This window comes from Hyla sarda, chromosome 5, assembly GCF_029499605.1.
Source record: "Hyla sarda isolate aHylSar1 chromosome 5, aHylSar1.hap1, whole genome shotgun sequence".
Lineage (NCBI taxonomy): Eukaryota > Metazoa > Chordata > Amphibia > Anura > Hylidae > Hyla > Hyla sarda.
Window position 1 is genome coordinate 115048615 of NC_079193.1, and position 13293 is coordinate 115061907.

The 13293-nt window shown below is 44.3% G+C and overlaps 1 protein-coding gene across 6 annotated transcripts in view; it reads left to right on the forward strand.

Annotated features, from left to right (window-relative positions):
- The window catches only part of CTNND2 (catenin delta 2), a 913533-nt gene that overhangs the window by 556798 nt on the left and 343442 nt on the right, over nt 1-13293 (forward strand). The gene's annotated exons all lie outside the window — the stretch shown is intronic.

Below are 13293 nucleotides of genomic sequence, written 5' to 3' on the forward strand. Positions count from 1 at the left end.
AGGTATATTTTGGGATGAATGCAGAACATTGCGCTTAGGGAAAAATCATTATACAATATTGCGGCTATTATACTGCATGGACTTATTTATATACAACCTACAATTATATTAACCCCTTAAGGACAATGGACGTACTCCTACGCCCCCGTTTCCGAGTCCTTAAGGACTGAGGACGTAGGAGTACGTCCTGTCCATTCCCGGCCCCCCGCCGCTAGCCTGAGGGGAGCCGGTGCCCGATGCCTGCTGAAATCGTTCAGCAGGCATCGCGGCATATCACCCAGGGGCGTCATTATGTCCCCCCATGTCGGCGATGGCCGCAGATCGCTGGACAATTCAGTCCAGCGATCTGCGGCGATTCCGGGTCAATCGGGTCTCCAGTGACCCGAAATTACTGGCTGATCAGGGCCGTCAGAGACGGCCCCGAACAGCCAGAGCCTGCAGGGGTGAGGTGGCACTGGTGCCACCTCACGATCGCCCTGATTCGTCGGCCGGATTCAGGGCGCCTGCTGCGGGTGTCACTCCCGCACCCGCTCCGCCCCTCTTCCGGAGGACGTGAGCGGGTGCGGGACGTGCACCCCTCGTGCTGGGGACCCCGATCCCCGGCGTTAATGTTGGGATCGGGGCCCCAGGAGCGACGACGGCGGCGGCGGCAGGACTGACCTGTGCGGCGATCAAGCAGCAGGAGGTGAGTGACAGCCTCTTGCTGTTGCTTAGCAACAGCTCCCAGCATGCAAAAAGGGCATGCTGGGAGCTGTAGTTATGCAACAGGAGGAGGCAGACCACCACAACTCCCAGCATGCACTTATGGGCATGCTGGGACTTATGGTTTTGCAACAGCTGGAGGCACATTCTTTCTATGGAAAAGTGTACCTTCAGCTGTTGTGTAACTACAACTCCCAGCTTGCACAAACAGCTAAAGTGCATGCTGGGAGTTGTAGTGGTGCATCTGCTGGTTGCATAACTACAACTCCCAGCATGCCCGTTGGCTGTCGGTGACTGCTGAGAGTTGTAGTTTTGCAACAGCTGAAGGCACACTGAGTTAAGTAGCAAACCAGTGTGTCTCCAGCTGTTGCATAACTACAAGACCCAGCATGCCCTTCCGCTGTCCGTACATGCTGGGGGTTGTATCTTTTGCAACAGCTGAAGGCACACTGGTTGCAAAACACTGAGTGTGTTGCCAAACTCAGTGTTTCACAACCAGTGTGCCTCCAGCTGTTGCAAAACTACAACTCCCAGCATGCACTGATAGACCGTACATGCTGGGAGTTGTAGTTTTGCAACAGCTGGATGTTTCTCTCCCCCCAATGTGAACGTACAGGGTACACTCACATGGGCGGAGGATTACAGTAAGTATCCGGCTGCAAGTTTGAGCTGCAGCAAATTTTCTGCTGCAGCTCAAGCTGCCAGCGAGAAACTACTGTGAACCCCCCGCCCGTGTGACTGTACCCTAAAAACACTACACTAACACAAAATAAAATAAAAAGTAAAAAAACACTACATATACACATACCCCTACACAGCCCCCCTCCCCAATAAAAATGAAAAACGTCTGGTACGCCACTGTTTCCAAAACGGAGCCTCCAGCTGTTGCAAAACTACAACTCCCAGCATGCACTTATAGACCCTACATGCTGGGAGTTGTAGTTTTGCAACAGCTGGATGTCCCCCCCCCCCCAATGTGAACGTACAGGGTACACTCACATGGGCGGAGGATTACAGTAAGTATCCGGCTGCAAGTTTGAGCTGTGGCAAATTTTCTGCCGCTGCTCAAACTGCCAGCGAGAAACTACTGTGAACCCCCCGCCCATGCGACTGTACCCTAAAAACACTACACTACACTAACACAAAATAAAATAAAAAGTAAAAAACACTACATATGCACATTCCCCTACACAGCCCCCCTCCCCTCCCCAATAAAAATGAAAAACATCTGGTACGCCACTGTTTCCAAAACGGAGCCTCCAGCTGTTGCAAAACAACTACTCCCAGTATTACCAGACAGCCACTGACTGTCCAGGCATGCTGGGACTTTTACAACAGCTGGAGGCACCCTATTTGGGAATCACTGGCGTAGAATACCCCTATGTCCACCCCTATGCAAGTCCCTAATTCAGGCCTCAAATGCGCATGGCGCTCTCACTTTGGAGCCCTGTCGTATTTCAAGGCAACAGTTTAGGGTCACATATGGGGTATCGCCGTACTCGGGAGAAATTGTGTTTCAAATTATGGGGGGTATTTTCTGCTATTACCCTTTTTAAAAATCAAAAATTTTTGGGAAACCAACATTTTAGGTAAAAATTTTTTTTTTTTTTTTTTTACATATGCAAAAGTTGTGAATCACCTGTGGGGTATTAAGGTTCACATTACCCCTTATTACGTTCCCCGAGGGGTCTAGTTTCCAAAATAGTATGCCATGTGTTTTTTTTTTGCTGTCCTGGCACCATAGGGGCTTCCTAAATGCGGCATGCCCCCAGAGCAAAATTTGCTTTCAAAAAGCCAAATGTGACTCCTCCTCTTCTGAGACCTGTAGTGCGCCAACAGAGCACTTCTCACCCCCATATGGGGTGTTTTCTGAATCGGGAGAAATTGGGCTTCAAATTTTGGGGGGTATTTTCTGCTATTACCCTTTTAAAAAAAATTTAAATTTTGGGAAACCAAGCATTTTAGGTAAAAAAAACGTTTTTTTTTACATATGCAAAAGTCGTGAAACACCTGTAGGGTATTAAGGTTCACATTACCCCTTGTTACGTTCCACGAGGGGTCTAGTTTCCAAAATGGTATGTCATGTGTTTTTTTTTGCTGTTCTGGCACCATAGGGGCTTCCTAAATGCGGCATGCCCCCAGAGCAAAATTTGCTTTCAAAAAGCCAAATGTGACTCCTTCTCTTCTGAGACCTGTAGTGCGCCAGCAGAGCACTTTTAACCCCCATATGGGGTGTTTTCTGAATCAGGAGAAATTGGGCTTCAAATTTTGGGGGGTATTTTCTGCTATTATCCTTTTTAAAAATGTAACATTTTTGGGAAACCAAGCATTTTAGGTAAAACATTTTTTTTTTTTTTTACATATGCAAAAGTCGTGAATCACCTGTGGGGTATTAAGGTTCACTTTACCCCTTGTTACGTTCCCTGAGGGGTCTAGTTTCCAAAATGGTATGCCATGTGTTTTTTTTTTTGCTGTCCTGGCACCATAGGGGATTCCTAAAGGTGACATGCCCCCCAAAAACCATTTGACGTTCCTTCCCTTCTGAGCCCTCTACTGCGCCCGCCGAACAATTAACATAGACATATGAGGTATGTGCTTACTCGAGAGAAATTGGGTTTCAAATACAAGTAAAAATTTTCTCCTTTTTACCCCTTGCAAAAATTCAAAAATTGGGTCTACAAGAACATGCGAGTGTAAAAAATGAAGATTGTGAATTTTCTCCTTCACTTTTCTGCTATTCCTGTGAAACACCTAAAGGGTTAATACACTTATTGAATGTCATTTTGAATACTTTGGGGGGTGTAGTTTTTATAATGGGGTCATTTATGGGGTATTTCTAATATGAAGACCCTTCAAATCCACTTCAAACCTGAACTGGTCCATGAAAAATAGCGAGTTTGAAAATTTTGTGAAAAATTTCCAAATTGCTGCTGAACTTTGAAGCCCTCTGGTGTCTTCCAAAAGTAAAAACTCATAAATTTTATGATGCATTCATAAAGTAGACATATTGTATATGTGAACCCAAAAATGTTTTATTTTGAATATCCATTTTCCTTACAAGCAGAGAGCTTCAAAGTTAGAAAAATGCAAAATTTTCATTTTTTTCATCAAATTTGGGGATTTTTCACCAAGAAAGGATGCAAGTTACCATAAAATTTTACCACTAAGTTAAAGTAGAATATGTCACGAAAAAAATTCTCAGTATCAGAATGATAACTAAAAGCATTCCAGAGTTATTAATGTTTAAAGTGACAGTGGTCAGAATTGCAAAAAACGCTCTGGTCCTTAAGGTGTAAAATGGCCTGGTCCTTAAGGGGTTAACATACGTCTTTTCATCTGCATTGCTTTAATCATCTAGTTCCATTCATTCAAACTGTAGCACATCACACCTTACCGTACTCAAAGCTGGCAAAAATGGACTAATGCACCTTCAGGGAGACACAGGTACTTACTAGCTATTTAATATGCCTGTGTTCCATTCATCCCCTAAAGTATTGGACATTTTACTTATATACACACACATGTTTTTCAGCACATTGCGCTTTACAAAGTCTCAAGCAGACTCAGGGTTTGCTACATCAAGGTAAACTGCAGATTATTGCACCTCATGCATCTTACTATAAATTATTATTTTACTTGAATATTTTAATTTTAGTGCTGATTACTATATATATTTTACTGCCTGATGTCTGCTGGCTACTAAAACTCCCATTTGTACTCCACTGCCTTCTGTCTGCTGGCTACTAAAATCCCCACCAGGCCACCGCTGCCTGCTGGCTATTACAAATACCACCAGTCCACCACTGCCTGCTGTCCGCTGACTACTATAGCTCCCACCAGTCCACCACTGCCTGCTATACATTGGTTACTATAACTCCCACCAGTCCATCTTTGCCTTCTGTCCGCTGGATACTACAACTCCCACAAATCTACCACTGCCTGCAGTCCTCTGGTAACTTTAACTTCCACCAGCCGTCCACTGCCTGCTGTCTGCTGGATACTATAACTACCACCTGTCCACCACAGCTTGTTTTCCGCTGGCTAACTTCCAGGCCTACACATACACTACCCAATATCCCCAAAAAAGGGATACATTTTTGGCTTTTCATACAAAAGCTATGTCTTCTTCACTATTATGGGACACCAATCCATTAGTAACTTCCAAAAGGGGGAATTTATGGAATGCCTGGAAAAATTAATTGTGTTCACTTGCCAGCCACAAAAACTGTTGCTACTCCCAAAAAGTGAGATTTTTTAAATGCTTGGAAAAATCCATTGTGTCTTCCAACACCTCCTTGTGCATTTTAACACTGGCAAGTATCTGCTAACAAAAATGAATACTTTATTCACCTTTATTTTATTGTAAAAAAATATATACATAATCCGCTAGTGCAGTGCATTTTTAAACAAGCTGTTACCATGGGTTACCATATGTCACTGTAACTTTACATTCATTTAATCTTAACTTTGACATTAACTTTAAGATCACTATAAAACTCTTTAAAAACATTCCCAGGAGACCTAGCAGTGTTATACAGAGCCTTAGAGCTTTTAAACATTGTAATACATGTGTTTTGAGGCTTATTGCTTTGTCGTATTTGTTTGACGTGAACCAAACTCTTTAGAAAAGTTCTGCGAGCCTGGAGAACTAAAATTTTGAAAAGCTCACTCAACTATAGTCATGTTTCTCAAACAGAGGCTGTTGATTGCACTCATTTTCACTCCTGAGAGCTGCCTCGATCGTGAGATATAAGCCGGGGAAGTAGGCAGCATTGCGCTCCACTCTCCAGCCGGCCAGCAGTCTATGTAGAGAAAATGTCAGATCTGCCGATTGAGGAGTGTAGCGCAATGCTGCTTTCTTCCCCGCTTACACCTCACGATCACAGCAGATCTCAGAAGTAGGACCTGGTATGATTGATAACTTTTGACATGTATGAACAACATGTCAGAAGTTGTTTTTAATGACAAAAATGCTTTAATACATTTGCAGGACTTAGAGTGGCCTAGATTTTACCAAGCAAATTAGGAAATAAAAGCTGAGCTATGATTGGTTGCTATGGGTAGATTAGACAGTTTTTGCCTCAAACAGATAAATCTGGTCCACTATGTGTATAAAAAATAAAAGTTGGAATACCCCTTTAACTTGTTGGGGACGGAGGGCATATGGATACGCCCTCGCGTCCCGTCAGCTAAGGACAGAGGGCGTACCTGTACGCCCACCACATTTCCAATCACCACAGCTCGCCGTGTGGTGATCGGAACGGGATACCTGAAATCATTCAGCAGGCATCCCATGCCAATGCCCAGGGGGGTCCTGAGACCCCCCCCCCCCCCCATTTCAGTGATCCCCACAAATCGCCGGTGAATTCACATCTGCGATTTGCGGCAATTCCGGGTCATATGGGTCTCCGGTGACCCAGAAAATAAAGGGGATCGGGGTTGTCCAAGACACCCACGATTCCCCTGAAGGGATAGGAGTGTGGTGGAAGGGGTGCCACCCCTCCTATCCCTGCTATTGGTCGTTCAGAAGCGACGACCAATAGCAGATGGGGGCGTGGCGTTTAAGGTTCGGTTCCCCTGTTCTGCCCACCCACAGTAGGCTGAGCAGAACGGGGAAACTGACAGGGACCGATCGACGGCGGCATGGGGCGACAATGCGGCTCCCTGGATCCTACGGAAGCCGGTGAGTTGCCTAGCAACATCTGGAGGGCTACATTTGGGATTTGTAGTTTTGCAACAGCTGGGATTTGTAGTTTTGCAACAGCTGAAGGGCTACAGTTTGGAGACCACTGTATAGTGGTCTCAGACTGTAGCCCTCGAGATGTTGCTAGGCAACTCACCGACTTCTGAAGGGCTACAGTTTGGAGACCACTGTATAGTGGTCTCTAAACTGTGGCCCTCCAGATCTTGAAAACTACAACTCCCAGCATGCACACACAGCAGCTTACTGTCTGGGCATGCTGGGAGTTGTTGTTTTTTTTCAACAACTGGAGGCTCCTTTTTGGAAACAGGGCCGTACAAGACATTTTTTTTATTGGGCGGACTGTGTAGGGGTATATGTATATGTAGTGTTTTACTTTTTATAATGTTTAGGGGTAGTGTTTTTAGGCTACATGCACACGGTTGGGTTTACAGTGAGTTTCTCGCTGGGAGTTTGAGCTGCAGCAGAAAATTTACCGCATCTCAAACTTGCAGCACAAAACTCACTGTAAACCCGCCCGTGTGAATGTACCCTGTACTTTTACATGGGGGGGGGGGGCGCAAACCTCCAGCTGTTGCAAAACTACATTTCCCAGCATGCACTGACAGACCATACATGCTGGGTGTTGTAGTTATGCAACAGCTGGAGGCACATTGGTTGCGCAAAACTGAGATTTTGTTACTTAACTCAGTGTTTTGCAACTAGTGTGCCTCCAGCTGTTGCAAAACTAGAACTCCCAGCATGTACAGTCTCTCAGTGCATGCTGGGAGTTGTATTTTTGACATAGCTGGAGGCACACTGGTTGCAAAACACTGAGTTAGGACACAATCTCTGTTTCACAACCAATGTGTCTCCAGCTGTTGCAACACTCAGCATGCATTGACAGTCAAAGGGCATGCTGAGAGTTGTAGTTTTGCAATAGTTGGAGGCACACAGCTACAACTCCCAGCAGGCCCTTTGGTAGTCTGTGCATGCTGGGAGTTGTAGTTATGCAACAGCTGGATGTGCCTCCAGCTGTTGCATAACTACAACTCCCAGCATGCACAGACTACCAAAGGGCATGCTGGGAGTTGTAGCTGTGTGCCTCCAGCTATTGCAAAACTACAACTCCCAGCATTCCCTTTGGCTGTGCAAGCTGAAAGTTGTTGCTAAGCAACAGCAGGAGGTGAACAGGCCTCACCTCCTGCTGTATTCTGCCGCCTGCACCGCCGGGACCAAAGCCGCTCCTGCCACCTGGACCCCCGCCGGACCAGGGAAAAGTAGGAGACCCCCGCCGGCGCCTATCTCCACCACAATCTCTGCCTAGCATTACAGTGATTGATCGGTTGTGCCTCTGGCATGTCCTGACAGGCAATAACTGGGGCAGACCTGGGGGTTCTTGTAAAGACCCCCGGCTGCCCAGGTAACCAGCAGCACCCTGCGATCGTTGCAGGGTGCTACAGGAGAGAGACAGAGGGAGCCCCCTCCCTCTGACAAAACTCCTTACAGCTCGCGGTCGCTTCCGACCGCGGCTGTAAGGGTTAAACTGCCGAGACCGAAGTTTTCTTCAGTCCCGGCAGTGCGGCAGGTCTGCATTATTCTTATTTTGATTGCTCAGAATTAGCGAGAATATTTTAGGCTGTTAATCCATCTGGATACCACTTTAACCGCAAGGGCCCTGCAGAATATTTTATAATAATCCTGTATCATATTTCCATTTTTATTTCTATTCCAATTTTTTTTTTTTATGTATTGGCATTTTATGTAACTATTATATGGTAATATTAAATTTTATATTTAACCGCATGTCCATCACACACTACTTCTGTTGGCTACAAACAGATACTAGTTCAGAGGACACAAACAAAGACCAAACTAGACTCCCTACTCCAAACATAGAGGGACATCAATACCAAAGCCAAATAGACTCCTAGCCAGCGGGCACACTCCACCGTGGGATCAGGAATATTGCCTAGAAGGTAACAGAAAAATAATACACGGAACACTAGACTGAGAACCAGATGAGTGTGAACAGTCAAGCCAAGCTCCATAACATGGAGGAATACGGACTCTAAACAGGAATACTAAATACAGAGCACGGTTACAAGCAAGACTCACAGTGTGAACACAAAGATAGGTTAAAGCAGAACGGACATACATAATTCTAAAAACCGACAGATTTACTTAAAACCAAGCAGACTAAAATCTATATCCTAACAGGAATCAAACCATTGTTAAAACTCAGATATTAACAGACAGACTAAAACAGTAATAGCCAGAGTAAGAACTAATCACCAGCCCAGAGTTCCTGCAGAGCTCAGGTTTTAAAACCACACCCAAGCTGTCATATGCTGAGTGCATTAACTATTCCCTGGCCAGTGAGAACAGCACAGTAAAATGCCCAGACACAATCCCAGTGCCTGAACAGACCTCAAAACAGAAAAATACAAAAACAGACATTATACTCCTTAATTGGGATAGGTATAAGACTGCAGCCAAAGATCTCCTCCTCCGGTTACCTGCTCAGGGGGGTGCCGGGTGTCTGTGTGGACACTTGCTGTATAGGGGGAGAAGCAGAGGTTCTCCGTTTGTGCATCTCAGAGGGAGCCTGCAGTGGTAGGCCAGAGATGACACCAGACCAGGATGCTGTGCAGTGGAAGTGACATGGGGCCGGTCAGCTGATCATGTTCCCAGAGGCTATGTCACACGCTGAACATTGGTGCAGGAGGACTTCCTAATAGTATTTAGGCGTCCTCTGTGCATGAGATCAGTCTCCATTGTGCAAGTTCAGCCAGCTATCCTAGGAAGAGCAGCTGTAATGAGTTTATCTAAAGAAGACTTCCCGGTGGGACTGCAGCTACCTGAGTGAGTGTACCTATTTCATGTTTGATGAGAGTTTAATGCCTAGTCTGGTTTTTATATTTTAGGGGGATGTGCCTACAAAATCTACCAAGAAAACTAAAACTTTGGAATGTAATACGTGTAGAACTAGATTGCCTCCTAATTATGACAAGCTTACCTGTGCCGCTTGCATTACAAAAGTAATTTCTGCAGAAACACCTTCCTTACTATCATCAATGCAGAAAATGATTAGGAAGGAAATACACAATTCCCTCAGAGCAGCTAACCTACCCATTCCCACTGCCCCTCTGCCAGTAACTCCTACTACTGAGACTCCAGTGTGTTTGGATAGGGGATAAGATGCCTGATAACGGGAGTCCCGCCGCTGGGGACCCCCGTGACCTAGCATGCGGCACCCCGTTTATAATCAGTCCCCGGTGCGTGTTCGCTCCGGGTCTGATTACCGGCGACCACAGGGCCGACAGCGTGTGACGTCACGCCTCCTCCCCCGTGTGACGTCACGCTCCGCCCCTCAATGCAAGCCTATGGAAGGGGGCGTGACAGCTATCACGCCCTCTCCCATAGGCTTGCATTGAGGGGCGGAGCGTTTAAGATCACGGGGGGTCCCCAACTGCTGCTTAGTTTCGCATGTGCCTGCGTTTCTTTCCCTTCTGCTGATTGAAAAAATACTACTTTGTTGGGAGAAGCGCCAGGACTAGAGTTTTTTTTTATTTTATTCAAACACCACTGCTACTTGCCGAAATCTGGAGGAAATCGCATACTCCAAGGCTGCTGACCTGCTCATATATGACATGTTGCATCAGATGTTATGCTCTAAGCATAACCAACCTCGGTGAGGATAACTGAACTTCACCTTATAATACAAACAGTAACCTTGGGTAATGCACTAGAATCGCGCTCCTATTTTTATCTTTTTTTTAGCTGGATTGGAAGACCTTTCTGACATTCCTTAATGAACTCTTCTCAGAGTTGTCTACTCCTAACATTCCTATAATACTAGATTTTATTTTTTTTTGCTAAAAGGTCTAGATAAGGGATTAAAAATGTCCAAGGTTCAGGTATCAGCACTAGGTGCTCTATACAATTTCAAAACTGCAGACCATCCGTTGATTTTTTTAAGGCTGTCAAAAGACTTACTGTTTTCAAATCCCCTAGTATGCCTTCTTGATGTTTGTCTATAGTCCTCAGAGCTTTTTTACCCGACCCCTTTGAACCTATAGAGTCTATCCCCTTAAAAATGTTGTACTTAAAGGGGTACTCCGGGGAAAACATATATTTTTCTAATCAACTGATTTGTAAATTATTTCTATATAAAAATCTTAATCCTTCTAGTACTCCAGACGAAGTTGTAAAGTTCTTTTTTGTCTGGCCACAGTGCTCTCTGCTGACACCTCTGGCCATGTCAGTAACTGTCCAGAGCAGTAAAGGATTTGCTATTGGGATTTCCTCCTACTCTGGACAGTTCCTGACAGGAACAGAGGTGTCAGCAGAGAGTACTGCGGTCAGAAAAGAAAAAAACAACTCAACTTCCTCTGTAGTATGCAGCAGCTAAGTACTGGAAGGATTACATTTTTTAAATAGAAGTAATCTACAAATCTGTTTAACTTTCTTTGTTCAGTTTACTTTGAATTTTTTTTTTCCACTGGAGTACGTCTAAGACAGCACTTTTAGTGGCAGTGACTTCAGCCAGAAGAATAGGAGATTTATCTGTCAAGTTCAGAACCATACACTAAAATTCTAGAAGATAGGCTGGATCTGGTAAAAAGACAATTCTATCTTCCAAAAGTAATGCTCTCTTTTCATGTGTCACTTAATATTGTTCTACCATCTTTTTGTTCAGACCCATCTAATGAAAAAGAAGAGGCCATTAATTCCTTAGATATTAGATGTGTATTGCAGTATCTAGATAGGACCAAACCTTTTAGGCAGTTCTCTTCACTTTTTGTCCATTATTTAGGTCCAAAAAAGGGGGCTAGGGCAAGTAGTAATTCCCTACCTGTTAAATATAACCAGAATGCTAAAATATAGCCCGGTCTGACCATGGAGAAAGTGGGTTCTTGTTTGTATAAACAGGCTTGCTTGGTCTCGTCTCCCTTAGCTCCTTCCTTAGCTCCTTCAGCTTTGAAGTTCCGAACTTATATACCATAACCATGGGTGTGTTTATTATAATTAAAGTGTGTCCGTTATATATGTGGGCGTGTTTATCCTAAGTAATCCTGTGTCTACTATACAATTATGGCTTATTAAAAGTATATATCTCCTCCTAGTGGGTTGGCTGAATATATATTTAACCCCTTAAGGACTCAGGGTTTTTCCGTTTTTGCACTTTAGTTTTTTCCTCCTTACTTTTTAAAAATGCTAACCCTCTCAATTTTCCACCTAAAAATCCATATTATGGCTGATTTTTTGCATCACCAATTCTACTTTGCAGTGACATTAGTTATTTTACCCAAAAATTCACGGCAAAACGGAAAAAAAAATAATTGTGCGACAAAATCGACGAAAAAACGCCATTTTGTAACTTTTGGGGGCTTCCATTTCTACGCAGTGCATATTTCGGTAAAAATGACAATAACAATCATTATTCTGTAGGTCCATACGGTTAAAATGATACCCTACTTATATAGGTTTGATTTTGTAGTACTTCTGGAAATCATAACTACATGCAGGAAAATTTATACGTTTAAAAATGTCATCTTCTGACCCCTATAACTTTTTTATTTTTCCGTGTATGGGGCAGTATGAGGGCTCATTTTTTGCGACGTGATCTGAAGTTTTTAACGGTACAATTTTTGTTTTGAGCAGACTTTTTGATCACTTTTTATTCATTTTTTTAATGGTATAAAAAGTGACTAAAATACGCTTTTTTGGACTTTGGAATTTTTTTGCGCGTACGCCATTGACCGTGCGGTTTAATTAATGATATATTTTTATAGTTCGAACATTTACGCACGCGGCGATACCACATATGTTTATTTTTTTTTATTTACACAGTTTTATTTTTTTTTATGGGAAAAGGGGGGTGATTCAAACTTTTATTAGGGAAGGGGTTAAATGACCTTTATTATCACTTTTTTAACTTTTTTTTTTGCAGTGTTATAGGACCTATACCATTGCACACACTGATCTCCTATGCTGATCACTGGCGTGTATTAACATGAACTGTGATCAGTGTTAATGGCGCTTGACTGCTCCTGCCTGGATCTCAGGCATGGAGCAGTCATTTGTCGATCGGGCACCGAGGAGGCAGGTAAGGGCCCTCCCGGTGTCCTGTAAGCTGTTCGGGACGCCGCGATTTCACTGCGGCGGTCCCGAACAGCCCGACTGACTAGCCGGGTTACTTTCACTTCACTTGTAGGTCTATTATTTTCCTACACGGGTGTGGTTTTCACTTTATTTTTGTTGATTATGTATTTGTTTATGCTTATAACATAGTTTGGCTCTTTTAGTCTTGGAAATTCCCCGAGGCAGGAGAAGAGGGCTCTTCCTTTTATCCTGCAGGTTTCCTGTCCCTGGGGCAGAGTACCCCTTGAGCCCAGACTTTTGGTCCATCAGTGGGGATAATTATTTTCCGTCCTGAGGTGGAACTTTGCAGTAGACTAGACAGTCTAGTTCCAGTATGCATATCAGCAGATCCATCAACATTTTCCAGTGGTTCTGGCATACTGAAACAGAACCAAGCCTGAACACGTTTGTCAGAGCAGTTAAGGTCTATTGATTTCCACATGTGGTCTTACCTGATAAGAAGTTTGTTTTGCAGAAGAAGTTGCTTAACCTGTTAAGGATGCAGGGCACAACTGTACGTACTGCGCCCGCTCCCGTGATATTACCCTGTGTCTTATCGGGTTGGTCCTGGCTCCTAGCAATGGCCGGGACCAGTGGCTAATACCAGACATCACCGATCAGGATGATGTCTGGTATTAACCCCTTAGAGGCGGGGATCAAAGTTGATCGCCGTGTGTCAAATGTAAAAAAAAGAAAATGTTTCCCGGTATCTCAGTCGCACTGCTTGGCATCAACCAATCAGCTGAGGACACATGAGGAGTCCC